The sequence below is a fragment of the Girardinichthys multiradiatus genome, chromosome X (assembly GCF_021462225.1).
Source record: "Girardinichthys multiradiatus isolate DD_20200921_A chromosome X, DD_fGirMul_XY1, whole genome shotgun sequence".
Taxonomy (NCBI): Eukaryota; Metazoa; Chordata; class Actinopteri; order Cyprinodontiformes; family Goodeidae; genus Girardinichthys; species Girardinichthys multiradiatus.
Window position 1 is genome coordinate 22,941,121 of NC_061817.1, and position 20,273 is coordinate 22,961,393.

At 42.5% G+C, this 20,273-nt stretch overlaps 1 protein-coding gene across 3 annotated transcripts in view; it reads right to left on the reverse strand.

Annotated features, from left to right (window-relative positions):
* Positions 1 to 20,273, reverse strand: part of LOC124862927 (mitochondrial import inner membrane translocase subunit TIM16-like) — a 164,940-nt gene that overhangs the window by 69,181 nt on the left and 75,486 nt on the right. The gene's annotated exons all lie outside the window — the stretch shown is intronic.

The following is a 20,273-nucleotide window of genomic DNA, read 5'->3' on the forward strand; positions in this document are numbered from 1 at the left end:
GTGGAGGAGAAAATGATATAAGCTTTGCATTTATTTGTTTTTTAAAAATGTGCTGTTAAGTTTTTATTTAGATAGTTTTTTGTTTAGATAGATAGATAGATAGATAGATAGATAGATAGATAGATAGATAGATAGATAGATAGATAGATAGATAGATAGATAGATAGATAGATAGATAGATAGATAGATAGATAGATAGATAGATAGATAGATAGATAGATAGATAGATAGATAGATATTGATTCAAACCATTCCATTGTATTACTAGCTGTATCTTTAATGTTGTCCTGCTAGAAGGTGAACCTCTGCTCCAGTTTCAAGTCCTTTGGAGCCCCTACCAGGTTTGCTTCCAGGATTGGCCTGTATTTAACTCTATCCTTCTTCACATCAACGTTCCCCACTGAAGAAAAAGAACCCAACAGCATTATGCTGCCACCACCGTATTTCACTGTGGTAAATGTGTATACAAGGTAATGTGTGGTCTTAGTTTTTTGCAACACAGTGTTTTGCACATTCAGTAAAACGTTTCAGTTTTGGTCTTATCTGAACAGAGCACTTCCTTTTGCATATTTGCGGTGTCCCCTGCATGGCTTGTGGAAAACCTCTTAAGGCAATTGATTGCACAAGATGTTATTTAAGGGTGAACGCAGTTATAGATCATTTTCTTCCACTTCACAATTATGCACCACTGTATGTTAAAGTGAAATTATAAAGGTATAAAATGCCATGAAACACATTAAGGTTTGTGGTCATAATGTGACAAAATGTGAAAAAGTCCAAGGGGTATCAAAACTTTTGCAAAGTGCTGTCGTAAACTGACAAACTGCACCTAAACAGCAAAAAAATTACATTTTCTATAACCTCCCTGTGCTAAAACAACCTAAATTTGAAAGTATCTAGTTTTCATATTCCAAGAGTGCGAATCACTAATGAAACATGCTGTCAACTAAGAAATCTTAAACGAAGCACAAATGTTCTGCAAAATTTTTAACCTCTCTCCAACAGCGTGCAATGTTCCAAAGCAAAAATAACCCACACTGCTTTATGGGCGAGAACTGTAAACTGAAGGTCTTGGATCAATGCCTGAGCTGGAGGCAAAGTGGAAGTAAAAGAATATAATTAAAAACACTCAGATTAAGGTAGTATGTGAATGTAACTATTGTGACTGCTATAAGCCAATTGGGTGAGCATTGTTTGCAAACTCTTAATAAACAGGATGATCACCCATGCGTTTTATAGGTGAAGGGAACTGGTGGGGGTTGAATGCAGAACGTATGTACACACACACACACACACACACACACACACACACACACACACACACACACACAGGTCCAGATTAAAAAATACATGAATATAGATTTTCTCATAGCTATAAGCTGTTATGTGATGTTCCACACCAGCGTCACAAACTCATAACAGCAGCACCTGGCAGAAATAATTTAGTTTTCTCACAGAGAGGACGTATTTTCCTGAATTAACAGGGTATACAATGAACCCACTCATGATATTATAAATTAAATCTTTGCTTCCATGATTCTTTTAAAATGTACACATTATAACCCTTCTAATGTATAGGCAGTGTATAGGAAGTGACCTGGGACTTTTTTAAACTGGACTTTTAGCAATGGTTGTCCTTGTTTTCTAGGCTATCGGGTGGGAGCCTCTGTGGACTGGGATTGCTTTCGACAGAAACCATCAGAGACCATTAAGTAAAATCATAGATTATGGATTTTAGCATTTCTTTGGATCAGGTTTCACTAGCCAATCCCAGGCCTGATTATTTGATAACCTGTAGAAACAAGAAATCACATACAGTACAGATCCAATGTTTGCACACACCTTCTCATTCAAAGAGTTGTCTTTATTTTCATGACTATGAATATTGTAGCTTCACACTGAAGGCATCAAAACTACGAATTAACACATGTGGAATTATATACTGAACAAAAACGTGTGAAACAACTGAAAATATGGCTTATATTCTAGGTTCTTCAAAGCAGCCACCTTTTGCTTTAATTACTGCTCCACACACTCTTGGCATTCTGTTGATGAGCTTCAAGAGGTAGTCACCTGAAATGGTTTTCACTTCACAGGTGTGACCTATCAGGTTTAATAAGTGGGATTTCAAGCCTTATAAATGGGTTTGGTACCATTAGTTGTGTTGTGCAGGAGGTGGATACAGTACACAGCTGATAGTCCTACTGAATAGACTGTTAGAATTTGTATAATGGCAAGAAAAAAAGCAGCAAGTAAAGAAAAACGAGTGGCCATTTAATAAATGAAGGTCAGTCAGTCTGAACAATTGGGAAAACTTTGAAAGTGTCCCCAAGTGCAGTCACAAAAACCATCAAGCGCTACAAAGAAAATGGCTCACATGAGGACCTCCCCAGGAAAGGAAGACCAAGAATCACCTCTGCTGCGGACGATAAGTTCATCCGAGTCACCAGCCTCAGAAATCGCAGGTTAACAGCAGCTCAGATTAGAGAACAGGTCAATGCCACACAGAGTTCTAGCAGCAGACACATCTCTAGAACAACTGTTAAGAGGAGACTGTGTGAATCAGGCCTTCATGGTAAAATAGCTGCTAGGAAACCACTGCTGAGGACAGGCAACAAGCAGAAGAGACTTGTTTGGGCTAAAGAACACAAGGAATGGACATTAGACCAGTGGAAATCTGTGCTTTGGTCTGATGAGTCCAAGTTTGAGATCTTTGGTTCCAACCACCGTGTCTTTGTGCGGCGCAGAAGAGGTTAACGGATGGACTCTACATGCCTGGTTCCCACCGTGAAGCATGGAGGAGGAGGTGTGATGGTGTGGGAGTGCTTTGCTGGTGATACTGTTGGGGATTCATTCAAAATTGAAGGCATACTGAACCAGCATGGCTACCACAGCATCTTGCAGTGGCATGCTATTCCATCCGGTTTGCATTTAGTTGGACCATCATTTATTTTTCAACACGACAATGACCCCAAACACACCTCCAGGCTGTGTAAGGGCTATTTGACCAAGAAGGAGAGTGATGGGGTGCTACGCCAGATGACCTGGCCTCCACAGTCACCAGACCTGAACCCAATCGAGATGGTTTGGGGTGAGCTGGACCGCAGAGTGAAGGCAAAAGGGCCGACAAGTGCTAATCATCTCTGGGAACTCCTTCAAGACTGTTGGAAAACCATTTCAGGTGACGACCTCTTGAAGCTCATCAACAGAATGCCCAGAGTGTGAGGAGCAGTAATCAAAGCAAAAGGTGGCTACTTTGAAGAACCTAGAATATAAGACATATTTTCAGTTGTTTCACACTTTTTTGTTCAGTATATAATTCCACGTGTTAATTCATAGTTTTGATGCCTTCAGTGTGAATCTACAATATTCATAGTCATGAAAATAAGGACAACTCTTTGAATGAGAAGGTGTGTCCAAACGTTTGGTCTGTACTGTATATAGTACCTTTTTAATAACATGAAGTCGGCTAAAAGTCCTCGAAAAGCAACACATCTCCACTAATTGATGTAAACCACTATCCAGGAGAACTCAAAAGGAAATCTCGCCATAATTGATGGAACCATGAATTCCGCTTTTGAGCAGAAAATCCTGAAGGAGAAAGTACGGCTTTATGCGGAAGTCCAGTTAGCTTTTGCATTAGGACAATGTTGCAATGTACACCAACAAGTCCACCAATGAATACCTCAAATAGAAAACCATCTGTTTGGCGTAGTTAAAGTCTGGACTAATATCTGATTGGGATGTTCAGAAACCTTCCATTGTGGCTGAATTAAAACGATTCTGCAAAGAAGAGAATCAGTATCAGAATCAGAATCAGCTTTATTGCCAAGTTCGTACATACAAACAAGGAATTTGACTCCGGTACACTTTGCTCTCTGGTTTTTGTTTTTGCATCACAGAATATACATATATACAATATACAAATATACACATATATAAATAAAAAGGTGCATTTGCAACATCTTTATGCTGTTGTTCTGTACTCTATTGAATGTTCATCAGAGAAACAGCCTGGGGGAAGAAACTGTCTCTGTGGCGGCTGGTTTTAGTAAACATTGCTCTTTAGCGGCGGCCTGAAGGTAAAGCTCTGAACAGTTTATGTGCAGGGTGAGGGGGGTCGGCAGAGATTTTAGCAGCTTTTCTCTGACACTAGACCTGTATAAGTCCTGGATGGAGGGAAGGTCAGCCCTGATTATTCTCTCTGCAGTCCTGATTATTTGTTGCAGTCTGGACCTGTCCTGTTTTGTGGATGAGCCAAACCACACTGAGATGGATGAAGACAGGACAGATTGAATGATGGCAGCGCAGAAGATGACCAGCAGCTCTTGTGGAAAGTTGAACTTCTTGAGTTGCCTCAGGAAGTACAGTCTCTGCTGGGCCTTCTTTCGAACAGTGTCTATGTATGAGGCCCATCTCAGGTCCTCAGAGATGGTGGTTCCTAGGAATCTGAAGTGGTCCACAGCTGCTACGGTGTTGTTGAGAATGGTGAGGGGGGTGTATGGGGGTGGTGTTCTCCGAATGTCCACCACCATTTCCACAGTCTTGAGTGGGTTGAGTTCCAGGTAGTTCTGACAACACCAGTGTACCAGCCGGTCCACCTCCTGTCTGTATGCAGACTCATCACCGTCCTGGATCAGTCCAATGACAGTGGTGTCGTCTGCAAACTTTAGGAGTTTCACGGACGAGTCCGCTGAGGTGCAGTCATTTGTGTACAGGGAGAAGAAGAGTGGGGATAGAACACACCCCTGGGGGGCACCAGTACTTATAGATCTGCTGCTCCCCAGTCTCACCTGCTGCTGTCGGTCCGTCAGGAAGCTGTTGATCCACTGACAGGTGGAGGCTGGGACGTTGAGCTGGATGAGCTTCTGGTGAAGGATGTCTGGTATGATGGTGTTGAAGGCCGAGCTGAAGTCTACAAACAGGATCCTGGCGTACGTGCCTGGGTGGTCGAGGTGTTGCAGGATGAAGTGTATACCTAAGTTAACAGCATCATCTGCCAACCTGTTTGCTCGGTAAGCAAACTGCAGGGGGTCCAGCAGGGGGCCTGTGATGTCTTTCAGGTGCTTCAACACCAGCCGCTCAAAGGATTTCTTGACCACAGACATCAGGGCTACAGGCCTGTAGTCATTTAATCCTAGGATGGTGGGTTTCTTGGGCACTGGGATGATGGTGGATCGTTTGAGGCAGGAGGAGACCTCACACATCTCCAATGACTTGTTGAAGATCTGGGTGAAGATCGGAGTGAGTTGATTTGCACAGGCTTTCAGGCATGATGGGGAGACGTTATCAGGTCCTCCAGCTTTCTTTGTTTTCATGCGCTGAAAGAGCCTATTCTTCCTCGGAGATCCTCGGAGATCTTTATTGGAAGGTAGGGGGTTGGTAGCTTTGTGGGAAGAACTTGTTCCTGAATGGGATGTGGAGGAGATGATTTGAGGGGTGAACGGCTTCCTGTCATGTCTGCAGTAGAAGCCATTCAGACTGTTTGCCAGGTGAGGACTCCTGTAGGCAGTCAGGTTTCTCAGACCGGTCCATACAGCCGAAGCATCACCAGTAGAAAGGCTGTTCTTCAGCTTCTCACTGCAGCTTCTCTTGGCTGCTTTGATCTCCTTTGTTAGTTTGTTCCTGGCCTGCTTGTACCACGCCCAATCTCCACTGCTGTGAGCTTCTTCCTTTTCCCTGCGCAGATTCCTGAGGTGTGGAGTAAACCATGGCTTGTTATTCCCAAAAGTGCAGAAGGTCCTGGTCTGCACACACATGTCCTCACAGAAACTGATGTATGATGTCACCACATCAGTTAGTTGGTTTAAGTCAGTGGCTGAGGTTTCGAAAACAGTCCAGTCTACAAAGCAGGCCTGTAGCATCTGCTTTGATTCCTCAGTCCACTTCTTAACAGCGTGAACCGTGGGTTTGGAAGCTCTTACTCTCTGTCTGTAGGTTAAGATGAGGTGGATAAGAGAATGATCCGAAAAACCCAGAGCAGCCCTGGTAACAGCATGATATGAGTCCTTTAAAGCTGTGTAACAATGGTCCAGTGTGTTTTTGTCTCTGGTGGGACACTTAATGCTGTCTGTATTTGGGGAGTTCATTGGAGAGGTTTACGCTGTTAAAATCTCCCAGTATTATGAGTGGGCCAAAATTCCTCTGAAGTGCTATAAGAGACTGACCCACACTGCACTGACTGGCCACTCACTGCAAATGCTTGACGGCAATGACACCCAAAAAAAAAGCCAAATTTAGCTTCTCCCCTTAATAGATTTAATCATCATTTGAAAAATGCATTTTTGCATTTACTCAGGTAATCATTCTCTGCTATTAAAACTAGTTTGATAATCTAAAACAAGTGTGACAAAACCCAAAGACAGAAGTAAGGGAGAAAATACGTTGTCAAGACACTGCAGCTGACTGGGTCTAACTGTTCAGGCACGGTAAAAAAATAATAATGAATTCAAAGCTCACACTTCATTCATGCTTCTGCCAACACAAATGGTTTGTATGCACCATATAGTATTTTTCTGTCCATTCATTGGTTAAACTCTGTATCTTTTAGGGACGTCTCACATCTGGGATTAAACTTTCAATTTACCATCAAGTCTCACATTAAACTCACACCATACTGCTCCAAGAGGTCACCATTTCTGGTTCAAAATGACCCTTTTCTTGCTGATTCTTAAATATACCATATTTCCTGATGATAATAATTATTCTTGTTTGTTTTACATTATAATCTTTTCAACTTTTCCCTATTTTTTGTCTAAAGAAGAGTAAGCCATAGTCAATATATCAATGCATTGGTACTGGTAATAAGAAGCTTTTGTATTTTCTCTGAACCTTTCAATTTATTATCCCAACAACGTTTTCTTCTCATTGGCTCATTTTTTGGTCCTCCCCAGCAGAGCTGACCTTTTAGTAACGCCAGGTCACCTCTTCTGCCTCAGGAAAGATTTATAGACCATGGGTCAGGAAAAAGCAACCAAGTGAAACATTCAGCATGTTATAAAGAACATAAAACTGAATATGTATTTTCTCATTTTCAAGAGAGAGAGGTAACTACGTAGTGATGCAGAAAGAAAGAAATCTGTGTTTTAATATAATTCCAAACATTGATCAGATGAAGAGGAAGAGTTTTACTTTTATGACTTTGAATTTATGTTCTGTGATGGTGATTTATACAAATAACAGTAGAAAAGCAGAGCGAGAGGGAGAAAAGAAAAGCTGAGCAAAGAAAAAAAAGCATAACACAACTTTGTTTTTGGAACCAGATTCCCTGGCTCCAGTTTCTGGCCCTCGGTTCGTTTCCCCGCAGCTTGCCGCACATTCCACTTTCCCTCTGTCTAAATCTTTCTGAAGAACTAATAATAATGGATGGAGGGTGGTGTGCCACCAGTTCCTCTCCAGCTAAATAGCTGCCAATATGTGCCAGCAGATGCCCTAAATGCTGCAGCAGCAAAAGAAAAAGGCACTGAGCGAGGAAAGATGAGAAGTCAGAAAGAAAGAAAAACAGGAAAAGAAAGCTGAGGAAGAATTTGACTTTGGTTAGTTTCTGGCAACATCCATCGACAGGCACACATGCAATTCATTTCACATGTTGGAAGATTATTAAGTATCAAAACAAATGGATCAGAGAGATTTTCTACCATAGTGCACTTTTAATACGAGCCTTTTTCAATCATTTCTCATTTAAATAAAAAACAGTCTGACCTTTAATTTCATATTGCAATAGGACATCATGAACCATGCATGTGAGTAAGGTATTAAAGAGATGAATAGGGCCCTAGAATCATACCAGTAAGCAACATGGGGCCCTCTCTGTATCTAAGGGCGACAGCTGTGTATTTGATTTGTTTTAGGGCTGAAACAATTAATTAGATTAATATTATTAATCAGAATCAAAATCAGAATCAGAATCAGAAAAGCTTTATTGCCAAGTACGTTTTTGGACATACAAGGAATTTGTTTTGGCGTAGTCAGTGCAATACAATACAAATTAAACAGTATAAACATATCTACAATATAATATAAATATATGTGCACAGTTTTAAGTGAGTGAGAGTAAATATAGAGCAGTATAAGATGCAAGAGCAATACAACAGTGCAGATGATCATTGTGCAAGTATGGCAGTGCAAGTAAAGCAGGAGTCCAAGCTGAGCGTTAATGTAACGCATAGGTTACAGGTGTCCTGTCAGCAAAAAAGGGGGTGTGGGGGAAAAGGAGAGTGTCAGTGTGGTTTCCGGGCTTTGTTAACAAGGCTGGTGGCAGAAGGGAAAAAACTGTTCTTGTGGCGTGAGGTTTTGGTCCGGATGGACCGCAGCCTCCTGCCAGAGGGGAGAGTCTCAAAGAGTCTGTGACCAGGGTGGGAGGGATCAGCCAGAATCTTCCCTGCCCGCTTCAGGGTCCTGGAGGTGTACAGTTCCTGGAGCGACAGTAGACTGCAGCCAATCACCTTCTCAGCAGACCGAATGACACGCTGCAGCCTGCCCTTATCCTTGGCTGTAGCAGCGGCGTACCAGATGGTGATGGAGGAGGTGAGGATGGACTCAATGATGGCTGTGTAGAAGTGCACCATCATAGTCTTTGGCAGGTTGAATTTATTCAGCTGCCGCAGGAAGAACATCCTCTGCTGGGCTTTCTTGATGAGGGAGCTGATGTTTGGCTCCCACTTGAGATCCTGGGAGATGATGGTTCCCAGGAAGCGGAAAGATTCCACAGTGTCAATTGTGGAGTCACAGAGGGTGATGGGGGCAGGTGGGGCTGGGTTCTGCCTGAAGTCCACAACCATCTCCACTGTCTTTAGAGCGTTGAGCTCAAGGTTGTTCTGGCTGCACCAGTCCAACAGATGGTCCACCTCCCATCTGTACGCGGACTCGTCACCATCAGAGATGAGTCCGATCAGGGTGGTGTCGTCCGCAAACTTCAGAAGCTTGACAGACTGGTGACTGGAGGTGCAGCTGTTGGTGTACAGGGAGAAGAGCAGAGGAGAGAGAACACAGCCTTGGGGGGAACCGGTGCTGATGGTCAGGGAGTCAGAGACGTGCTTCCCCAGCCTCACGCGCTGCTTCCTGTCAGACAGGAAGTCAGTTATCCACCTACAGGTGGAGTCAGGCACACTCAGCTGGGAGAGCTTCTCCTGGAGCAGAGCTGGGACGATGGTGTTGAAGGCAGAGCTGGCATAGGTTCCTGTGGAGTCCAGGTGCCGGAGGATGAAGTGAAGGGCTAGGTTGACTGCATCATCTACAGACCTGTTGGCTCTGTAGGCAAACTGCAGGGGGTCCAGGAGGGGGTCGGTGATGTCTTTTAGGTGTGAGAGCACAAGGCGCTCAAAGGACTTCATCACCACAGAGGTCAGGGCGACGGGTCTGAAGTCATTAAGCCCTGTGGTCCTTGGCTTCTTGGGAACAGGGACGATGGTGGAGGACTTGAAGCAGGCTGGCACATGACATGTCTCCAGCGAGGTGTTAAAAATGTCTGTGAAGACTGGAGACAGCTGATCAGCGCAGTGCTTCAGGCTGGCTGGTGAGACAGAATCCGGACCAGCAGCTTTCCGGGGGTTCTGTCTCCTGAAGAGTTTGTTGACGTCCCTCTCCTGGATGGAAAGAGAGTTGGTAGTAGTCCTGAACACATCCCAGTCTGTACAGCCTAAACATGCCTGGAGATTCTCCACAGCCTCACTGCTCCACTTCCTTGTCGTCCTCACAACAGGTTTGCAGAACTTTAGTTTCTGCCTGTATGCAGAAATCAGGTGGACCGTGATGTGGTCGGATTGGCCCAGTGCAGCACGTGGGACGGCGTGATAAGCGTCTCTGATGGTGGTGTAACAGTGATCCAGAATGTTGTCCTCTCTGGTCGGACATTTTATAAACTGTCTATATTTGGGGAGTTCGTGGGTGAGATTACCGTTGTTAAAGTCACCAGCGACGATTACTAAGGAGTCCGGGTTGGTCCGCTCCACACTCAGTATCTGGTCGGCGAGCATGCGCTGTGCGACCTGCACGTTAGCTTGCGGCGGGATGTAAACACCGACCAGGATGAACGAAGCGAACTCACGGGGGGAATAGAAAGGCTTACAGTTTATGATGAAGGATTCCAGGTCTGGAGAACAGTGCTGCTGAATCACTGTCACGTCGTTGCACCAACCACTGTTGAGGTAAAAACAGATTCCTCCACCTTTTGCTTTGCCGGAGAGTTCCGTGTCTCTGTCCGCTCTGTAGAGCTGGAATCCTGCCAGCTGCAGCGCAGAGTCCGGTATTAATCCACACAGCCACGTCTCCGTGAAGCACAAAACTGCCGATGAATAAAAGTCCCTGTTTTTCCCCAACAGCAGTTGTAGTTCCTCAATTTTGTTGGGAAGTGAGCGCACGTTAGAGAGAAATATTCCAGGTAACGGTGTTCGTAGTCCACGCTGGCGAAGTCGTACCAGCACCCCAGCCCGTTTCCCTCTCTTCCGGCGTTTCACCGCGTGAACAAAGGTGAGCGCACCTTTGACCAGAATGTCCAAAAATTCCAGAGCAGTAGGCAGAAAAGTTGGAAATAACTCCTCTGGTGTAGTAGCTGATGTTCATGAGTTCTTCTCTGGTGAGAGAGCTCCGGGTACCATCACAGAAGACCGTTTGAAAGCAAAAAACAAAACAAAACAATGCGCACCAACACTATACCAAAACTATACAAAAATATATATATATTTTGCATTTAAGATGAAAAGCCTTTTTTTTCTGTAAATATGCTCTATCCAGAACTTCTCAAGTGGCATAGCTTTAGCTTTACCTGGTGCAAACCTGTAAAAATCTTATATTAAGCACCTTTTTTCTATCCAATTATTTATTTATCAATTAATCAAAAATATAGTCGACAGATTTATCAATTAGAAAAATAATCGTTAGTTGCCGGCCTAATTTGCTTGGTCAGTCTGTGGAGCTTCTGGTTCAGTTTCCAACCTTTAACCAACCATCCAGTTACAGCTGCGTTTTTTTGCCTTCCAGCACTTTTACCTTACTACTAAAACTGTACATTCGACAGCTTCTATAAAAACAATGACTAGTGTGCAAGCTCAAAATTAGCCATAATTTCAATTATGTTGACTAAATTGTTGATGTATCATCACTCAACAAATTTACTGAAACTTCCACACCTATTAACACTAATTGTCAGTCAGTCAGTCATTTTCTACTGCTTATTCCATAGTGGGTCGCGGGGAAGCTGGTGCCTATCTCCAGCAGTCTATGGGCGAGAGGCGGGTTACACCCTGGACAGGTCGCCAATCCATTGCAGGGCAACACATATACAACCATTGCACACACTCATTCATACACCTAAGGGCAATTTAGAGTGACCAGTTAACCTAACTGGCATGTCTTTGGACAGTGGGAGGAAGCTGGAGTACCCGGTGAGAACCCACGCATGCACAGGGAGAACATGCAAACTCCATGCAGAAAGACCCCTGGATGGGAATTGAACCCAGGACCTTCTTGCTGCAAGGCAACAGTGCTACCAACTGCGCCACTGTGCAGACTGCAAAATAAAGATGTGTAAAGCTGTAGGATAGAACCTCTCTAGGACTAGACTTGAGCACCACCGTACTACAGTTTCACCGCATTTACAACGAAATTTCATTATTCTTGTACTCGTACTCGTCGTCTACCGCTTATCCGGACCGGGTCACGGGGGCAGCAGACTCAGCAGAGACGCCCAGACGTCCTTCTCTCCAGACACCTCCTCCAGCTCCTCCGGGTGGAGCCCGAGGCGTTCCCAGGCCAGCCGAGAGACATAGTCCCCGTCCCCTTGGGCCTCCTCCCGGTGGGACGTGCCTGGAACACCTCCGGAGGAAGGCGTCCAGGAAGCATCCGGTATAGATGCCCGAGCCACCTCAACTGGCTCCTCTCGATGTGGAGGAGCAGCGGCTCTACTCCGAGCCCCTCCTGGATGGCCGAGCTCCTCACCCTATCTCTAAGGGAGTGTCCGGCCACCCTACGGAGGAAGCTCATTTCAGCCGCGTGTATCCGGGATCTCGTTCTTTCGGTCATGACCCAAAGTTCATGGCCATAGGTGAGGGTAGGAACGTAGACCGACCGGTAAATTGAGAGCTTTGCTTTTCGGCTCAGCTCTCTCTTCACCACAACGGACCGGCACAGTGCCCCCATTACTGTGGCAGCTGCATCGATCCGTCTGTCGATCTCCCGCTTTTCATTATTATTATTATTATTATTATTCCATAAACATTAACAACCTTTTTTAAGTTGCCACGCCCCCGAAAATCGGAATTACATGAAGGAAATTTGGGCAACACAACAATACCCGACTTCCACATTGAAGATGGCAGCTCCTCCTTCTTACTTTAAGAACTACTTTTTAGTGTTATAAGACAAGATGTTTCAACGCTGTTTACATGCACAAAATACCACGTAGGTCACTCTGACTTCCCAGTTCTGAGAAATGCAGAATCCTTCTTTTTGTAAGCGAAAGAAAAGTGTAGTAGTCTTCTTTCAGCCAGCAGACCAGCAGAGCACAGCAAGGGGTGGGTTTTTTAATGCTCTGTACCATCAAACAAAACTGGTCCCAAATTGTAGAGCTTTTGAAACCATAATCTTTTGTAAGCTTTGATATGAGTCGGTATACCTCGATGACTGCAGTCAGCCCATGCCTAATTGTAGTCTTATTAAACTGTGGCCAGTTTAATAAGACTTAACCAGCTGTTCTTGCAACTACTCTGTTGGTGAGATTCATTTGAGCAAGGTCTAAACAGTTTACTTTAAACACGCTTTGTGAACTGAAGAAATAGACAAAGACCCCTAAAATGTGGTTCTTAGTCAGCTTCCAAACAAACTCTACTATGAATTAAACTGAAACACAGTACAGACCGAATGAATGGTCAAACGATATCCAATTCCAAACTGGCATTTTTCCTTAAAAACAGAAGCTATGTTGTGCCGATTTATTTAGGGAAAAATGCATATAAAGCATTTAATTTCGCTGGTGCTTTACAAAATGAAGGCTCTTTGCATGTTGGTCATTAAGGCATGGAAATGTTGATTTAAACATCAGTGAGGAAGCCAAATTGGAAGGTGACGATCTACGAAATGATGTGAAATAAAAAGCAACGGATGGAAAGATTTATCTGGAAGTAAAGAGGTGGAGTGATGATGAAATGCGAGGACAGATTAGGGTGGAAGGGCACTGTTGCAGGCTGAGTTGAAGCAGGGCCACGTGCACTGATAAGTTTATCTCCCATTGAAAACATCCTAATGACAGGCTCTGAGGGGGGCAGTAGTTGAGGTGTGTCAAGTAGGTGTGTGTGTTTGTTTAGGCAGACAGCATAGGAAATAAAAAAACTAAACAGAAACACCTGCCATCTCTTGGAAAGCACCAAAGTGTCTCATTTCGAAGGAATGGAGGGATGGTGAGTGGGTGGATTTTGTTTATTCAGGATCGCATAAGCAGATGAGTAATATGGTACTGATGAAAATAGTTGGGGCCTGCAGAAGAGAGGTTATAAGGGATGAGAGAAGTGCAGAAGGATTGCAGATAGCAGTACAAATTCAAATAAGCTCTGTAAGGCTGGCAGAAGCAGCAGCTAGCTGATTAGTCAAGAAAATATAGCACATCCACAGATTCAGTCCCTTCACCTATATGATTTAGGAATCACAACTCGTTTTGTTAACAGGATTGACACATTAAATTAACATTAACAAATAGGATGCAACTTGATTAGACATCTTCGGATGTATTTCACAACAGCACATATGACGAAGGTAGATGAAGCAGATGTTCACTTGGGTTGTAAGGTCAGAAACAGCAGAGGTAAGTGAGCTTTGAAAGCCCAGTTCAACTGTTAAAATAACAGCTTTTTCTTTCTTTCAAAAATTGCAGATTATGACTTTTTCGTTTTCTTGCACAAAATTAGGTAGGCGACTGTTAAGAAAATGTTTCATTTAGTTTAGGTTTTCTATCATTTTCAGAGGGTTTTCTGTTAGATTGGATGATTTTTAGCTTCATAGCCCTAATAAGAAACTGATAAATTTGACCGTTTCTACCATACCAAGCCTTACAACACTCTGGTGTGGATGTTCTTACTAAGGGAGGAAGACTCAAAGCTAACTATTGTTAATGTCAGCAAAGTTTTTAAAAAGTTAGAGGTTGCTAGAAGATATTCACGAGGAAGCCATCATTTTTACTGCATGTCAAGACATGCCTGCAGTTTTATCTGAGACTGAGATCAAGAGAGAGCAAGACTTTAAGCAGAAATCAGTAAGGCTGAACATATTATTGCAAAGCTGTTCTGTTTTAGCTGATTTAGCTTCCGACCTCTGTCAAGCAACATGCTAGATTAAAAATGCTTGCAGCGTTTTGGAAATCTCAGAGCAAAGGTGCAGATCTACACACCCCAGGGGATACCATGTTAATAATGCTAACCATGCTAAGCAAGCTGATTTCCTTAAGATCCTAAAGTCATTTGCAAACGTCAATTCTGCAGCCATTTTCTTTGTTCTTTAACTATTTTACAATAATAGTAAAACCTCGTTTTGTATCCTGTTATAGTTCTGAATCAGATATTGGCAGGTCAAAACAATAAAAAAAAAATGTTTATAGGAAATTGGCCAGAAAAGTGTAATCAGTTCATCTCTACTTTTTATCGTCATCCCACAAGCATTGTTTGATGAGGGCATGATATAGCTGCCATTCTCTGTAGTATCTGTGTGCTGCTACATTTGAACATAATACAATAGTGCACGCATAAAAACTAAAAGAAACAAGCCATTCATCACAATTATTTTATTATTTTTATGACATCTAAATAATCAAACTATTATAAATGGGACCGCTCTAACAGCCATTCGTATTCATATGGTGCTTTGTTGTTTGCCAAGATGCTTAAACCTCAACATTTTCATTTAGGCCAAAGAGTTAAAAAAACATTAAAACAAAGCAAGTAAAAGTAATTGGGGTGCTGGCTTTGTTTCTGAGTTGTCTAAAAATCATTTGCTTGTTTACAGTTCTGCTGCATTTTCACAGCGTATTTTATTACATACGACTACGAAGAACTTTTACAGACTAGAAAAGTAAAAAAAAAAACTCAAGGCAGAGAAAGGTTCAAAAGGAAACCCATATTTACTGAAATTGGCCACTTCAGTCAGAAGGCATAATAAGAGAGATCTCAGTTTCAATGACACAATTGAAGTGCCTGAGCCCCATAATCACTGCTTGTAAGTACAACATGGGTGAGGAGGACCATCTTGCAACATCAGAAAAAAACCTGAAAATAACACAAAACTTGGCAAACCTGTGCACAACGTTCAGCATCCCCTGAATAGACACACTAGCATTACATTAACAATAGGGCATTTGATCTGATAAAGTCACTCCCAGTTAAATTAGTCACTGCATGGGGTCTGCTCTGCAGAATGTCCCGGATGATTAAAACAATACCACTGAGCTCTGCTGCATCTCACCAGATCAGCGAAGTCTCTGCTAACGCAGCAGAAAACACATGTGCTATTCCACTAATATTTGCACACCAAGTAAAGCTGAAGGAGTGATCTATGGTTGTTTGTGATATGTTGCCAAGAAGCAATGCAGGATTAAGTTAAGGTTAGGTGAACAGTTTAGGGTGCTATTAAAAGTCTTTTTTTAAAAACAGCAACAGCTCCACATTCAACTACTGCTGAACACTGAAAAAACGCCAAAAACTTGAAAGCTACACTTACAATCAAAGGTTTGAGGATTCGATCTAAATATGCAATAAAAACCATGTATAGATCTGATCCTGATCAAAGCTTGGGAGTTATCTGATGGAAACAAAACCAAATTTACAACCCAAATTCCCCTAATCAACAGCTAAATTAGGATGACACACTACCCCATGGCATCATAAATCTTTCTTTTCAGCACAAGGGAAACGCAATAACAGTGGGTGGGTTTAATTGGGTGTATTTTCTCCTTATTGTGATTCCATTTGACCTTTTTCCAATAACATAGAAACATTTGTTTTAACAATTAAAACAGTACAAAACAACTGCAGAGCAAAGTGCAGCCGCAGAAGCTAAATGCCTATATCTTGGGAGTAGCACTCTGGAAACCATCCCTCAAGCATTCAGAATCTCAATACATGCCTTAATACTCCAGCAGACATTTATCAAACATTGCTGTGTACACATCCTGCATAACTCTCAAAGTGCACTCGCATCATGACCATGCAATGTATACACATCTGCAAAATCCACTCTGTTTGTGGCTGGAGCTCCTGTGTAATCTCAAAATGAGCTTCAGCTTGGCTTTAACGTGGGTGGGCATATTTTATAGAGAAAAGATTTTTACAAACAGGTAGGAGTACCAAAGATACAATCACTCCATGGGACTGCAAATAAGGTCTATGTGAAGTGAAATTATGCTTACATCCTTCTTTCTGACTGTCTCTGTAGGGAGTGAAGGGTGGTGACAGGCACACATTATGTGCTTGTAATCCTTTTCATCACAGTATGCACTCACAGTGTCTGTAAGCTAAACACCCTGATTTACACACAGCTCTAAGAGGATGGAGACCTCTGCCTACAGTTCCTTGAAGAAACATCATACCCATTGAAGTTTTCCACATTTTGTTATGTTATAATTACAAACTGGTGCATTTTCATTGAATTTTATGTCATATTCAAACCCATTTATAAAATAAATAAAATCCAGTGCAACCGAGTGCTATGAGAAATCAGAAATCCACTTGTGTGTAATTTAATCTCAGCATAATTGCAGCTGGTCTATGCAGGTTGCAGAACATTGTTAAACAAACAGCATCATGGAGATTGGGGAACACAGCAGACAGGTCAGAGAGAAAGGTGTGGAGAAGTTTAAAACAGGGTTAGATTACAAATCTAAAATACTCCCAGCTTTGAACATCTCAAGGAGAACCATTCACTTCAACTGAAAGGTGGGTCAAGCAGCATACAGTGCCTTGCGAAAGTACTCGGCCCCCTTGAACTGGTCAACCTCTTGCCACATTTCAGGCTTCAAACATAAAGATATAAAGTTCTAATTTTTGTGAAGAATCAACAACAATTGGGACACAATCGTGAAGTGGAATGAAATGTATTGGATGTTTCAAACTTTTTTAACAAATAAAAAACTGAAAAGTGGGGCGTGCAATACTATTCGGCCCCTTTACTTTCAGTGCAGCAAACTCACTCCAGAAGTTCAGTGAGGATCTCTGAATGATCCAATGTTTCCCAAATGACTGATGATGATAAATAGAATCCACCTGTGTGTAATCAAGTCTCCGTATAAATGCACCTGCTCTGTGATAGTCTCAGGGTTCTGTTCAAAGCACAGAGAGCATCATGAAGACCAAGGAACACACCAGGCAGGTCTGAGATACTGTTGTGAAGATGTTTAAAGCCGGATTTGGATACAAAAAGATTTTCCAAGCTTTAAACATCCCAAGGAGAACTGTGCAAGCAATCATATTAAAATGGAAGGAGTATCAGACCACTGCAAATCTACCAAGACCTGGCCGTCCCTCTAAACTTTCATCTTGAACAAGGAGAAGACTGATCAGAGATGCAGCCAAGAGGCCCATGATCACTCTGGATGAACTGCAGAGATCTACAGCTGAGGTGGGAGAGTCTGTCCATAGGACAACAATCAGTTGTACACTGCACAAATCTGGCCTTTATGGAAGAGTGGCAAGAAGAAAGCCATTTCTCAAAGATATCCATAAAAAGTCTCGTTTAAAGTTTGCCACAAGCCACCTGGGACATGTGGAAGAAGGTGCTCTGGTCAGATGAAACCAAAATCGAACTGTTTGGCCACAATGCAAAACGATATGTTTGGCGTAAAAGCAACACAGCTCATCACCCTGAACACATCATCCCCACTGTCAAACATGGTGGTGGCAGCATCATGGTTTGGGCCTGCTTTTCATCAGCAGGGACAGGGAAGATGGTCAAAATTGATGGGAAGATGGATGGGGCCAAATACAGGACCATTCTGGAAGAAAACCTGTTGGAGTCTGCAAGAGTCCTGAGACTGGGACGGAGATTTATCTTCCAACAAGACAATGATCCAAAACATAAAGCCAAATCTACAATGTAATGGTTCACAGATAAACGTATCCAGGTGTTGGAATGGCCAAGTCAAAGCCCAGACCTGAATCCGATCGAGAATCTGTGGAAAGAGCTGAAGACTGCTGTTCACGAACGCTCTCCATCCAACCTCACTGAGGTCAAGCTGTTTTGCAAGGAAGAATGGGCAAGAATTTCAGTCTCTCGATGTGCAAAACTGATAGAGACAAACCCCAAGCGACTTGCAGCTGTAATTGCAGCAAAGGGTGGCACTACAAAGTATTAACGCAAGGGGGCCGAATAATATTGCACGCCCCACTTTTCAGTTTTTTATTTGTTAAAAAAGTTTGACACATCCATTCCACTTCACGATTGTGTCCCACTTGTTGTTGATTCTTCATAAAAAATTAGAATTTTATAACTTTATGTTTGAAGCCTGAAATGTGGCAAGAGGTTGAATTTGACCAGTTCAAGGGGGCCGAATACTTTTGCAAGGCACTGTAATTAGGAAAATAAGACAAAAGGCTCATGTTAACTCTGTCAGCTTAAACGTTTGCCTCAGGCTGTGGAGTGAGACACCTTGCATGTAAGGTATCTGCTCAGATGCGACCAAAACAGATTTTTTGGCCTACCTGCAAATTGTTACCTCTGGAGAAAAAAATAACATTGCACATCACACTGAACAAATCATCCCCACTATGAAAAAGGGGGAGGTAGCTTCAAGCTGTGAAGGATGCTTTTCTTTAGCAGCAAGGGGTTTTATGGAAAGATGGAAAGAGCTAAACAAAGAACAATCCTGGAAGAAAACCATTTAGAGGCTGAAGAATTGAAACTGTGGCAAAGGTTTACCCTTCGACAGAAAAACAACCTCAAACAAACAAGCAAAGCTACGATGGCAAGGTTTAGATGAAAGAATATTCATGTTAGATTGGTTCAGTCTTAGACCAAAATCTGATTAAGAATTTATGACAAGACTTGAAAAGTGACACTCACACATGCTCTGTCCAATCAGAGCTTGAGCTATTTTGCATGAAGAATAGCAAGAAAGATGGAAATATAATCCACTGGAGACTACCAAGATAAGGCCGCCCTCCTAAACCTGGTAGAGATGTACCCAAAACACTTCAAAGAATACAGAATTCAAATGTTCACCACACATTTCAGATTTATGTATTTGTAAGAGAATTATGGAAGTCATGTAACCTTTTCTTTTCACTAGAATAATACACGACTTTGTGACAAGATTTGAAAACCTTCAGGGGGTATGAATATTTTTGCAAGGCACTGTAGATGCTTTTGCTAAGTTTTGTTAGCCTTATATGACTTGGTATTTGAAACAAAACATTTGCATAAATTGTTGTAAAAGCAGTAGTATGATTTAGAGAATGGGCCTCATTAACTCCTGCTCTTTATATGCAGACATATTCAGATATTTGCTTAGATGAAGACAAGATTTACAGCCTGTCTTTTGTGAGAACACATTGTGCAAGCGTGGGGTCTAAATGTGGCAATTTAGTTTCCTGTCAACATCAAACTCAAGTAGAAACATTCACTGGCAGAACATAATGACCACCTCCCATCCTCCTGCTGCCAGAGGAACAAGGCCAGCTGAACTCTGACCCCTGCCTTAGACATGCACTTCTGGCCAACAAACACCTGTTTGTTTTTAGCTGCTTAGAGCCCAAACCCCCTGGGGAAAGGTTGTGTTTCAGAGAGATTATAGCTACACTCTAACACACTAAAGGCTGATCTTTAAATCCTGTCTGCAGGGAGGGCCTGGACACTCGCAGGTGTTCAAGTCCTGATTAGTGGTGACACGGTGGATGATTAGCAGAGCCGGATGAGGAGGATTGTTTTAAAGGTTGTTGTCTGGTAATTAGAGCGCTGGCTTATGTCTCCTGACCAGTCAGAACTGCACAAGCAGATCCAACATACATCCGCATGTGAATGAGGATATATTTGTCCTGAAATAAGCTTGAAAATCGAAAATAAAACTGAACCTTTTAAAAATAAGAAGGTTGATCACACTTAATTTGACTTATTTAAAGCTCAGAGATAGTTTTAGCTACTATTATAATGAATCTGATGACTCACATTGAAGTAGTTTCTAAGGCAATCCAAACTCCTGAGGCTAGGAAAATTAAACATCCTTATTCATATCAAGTGTGGTAACTCAACAATAAATAGCTACTAACGCTGTGTATGATAAGCACTTTTAAACAAGTGTACCTGTT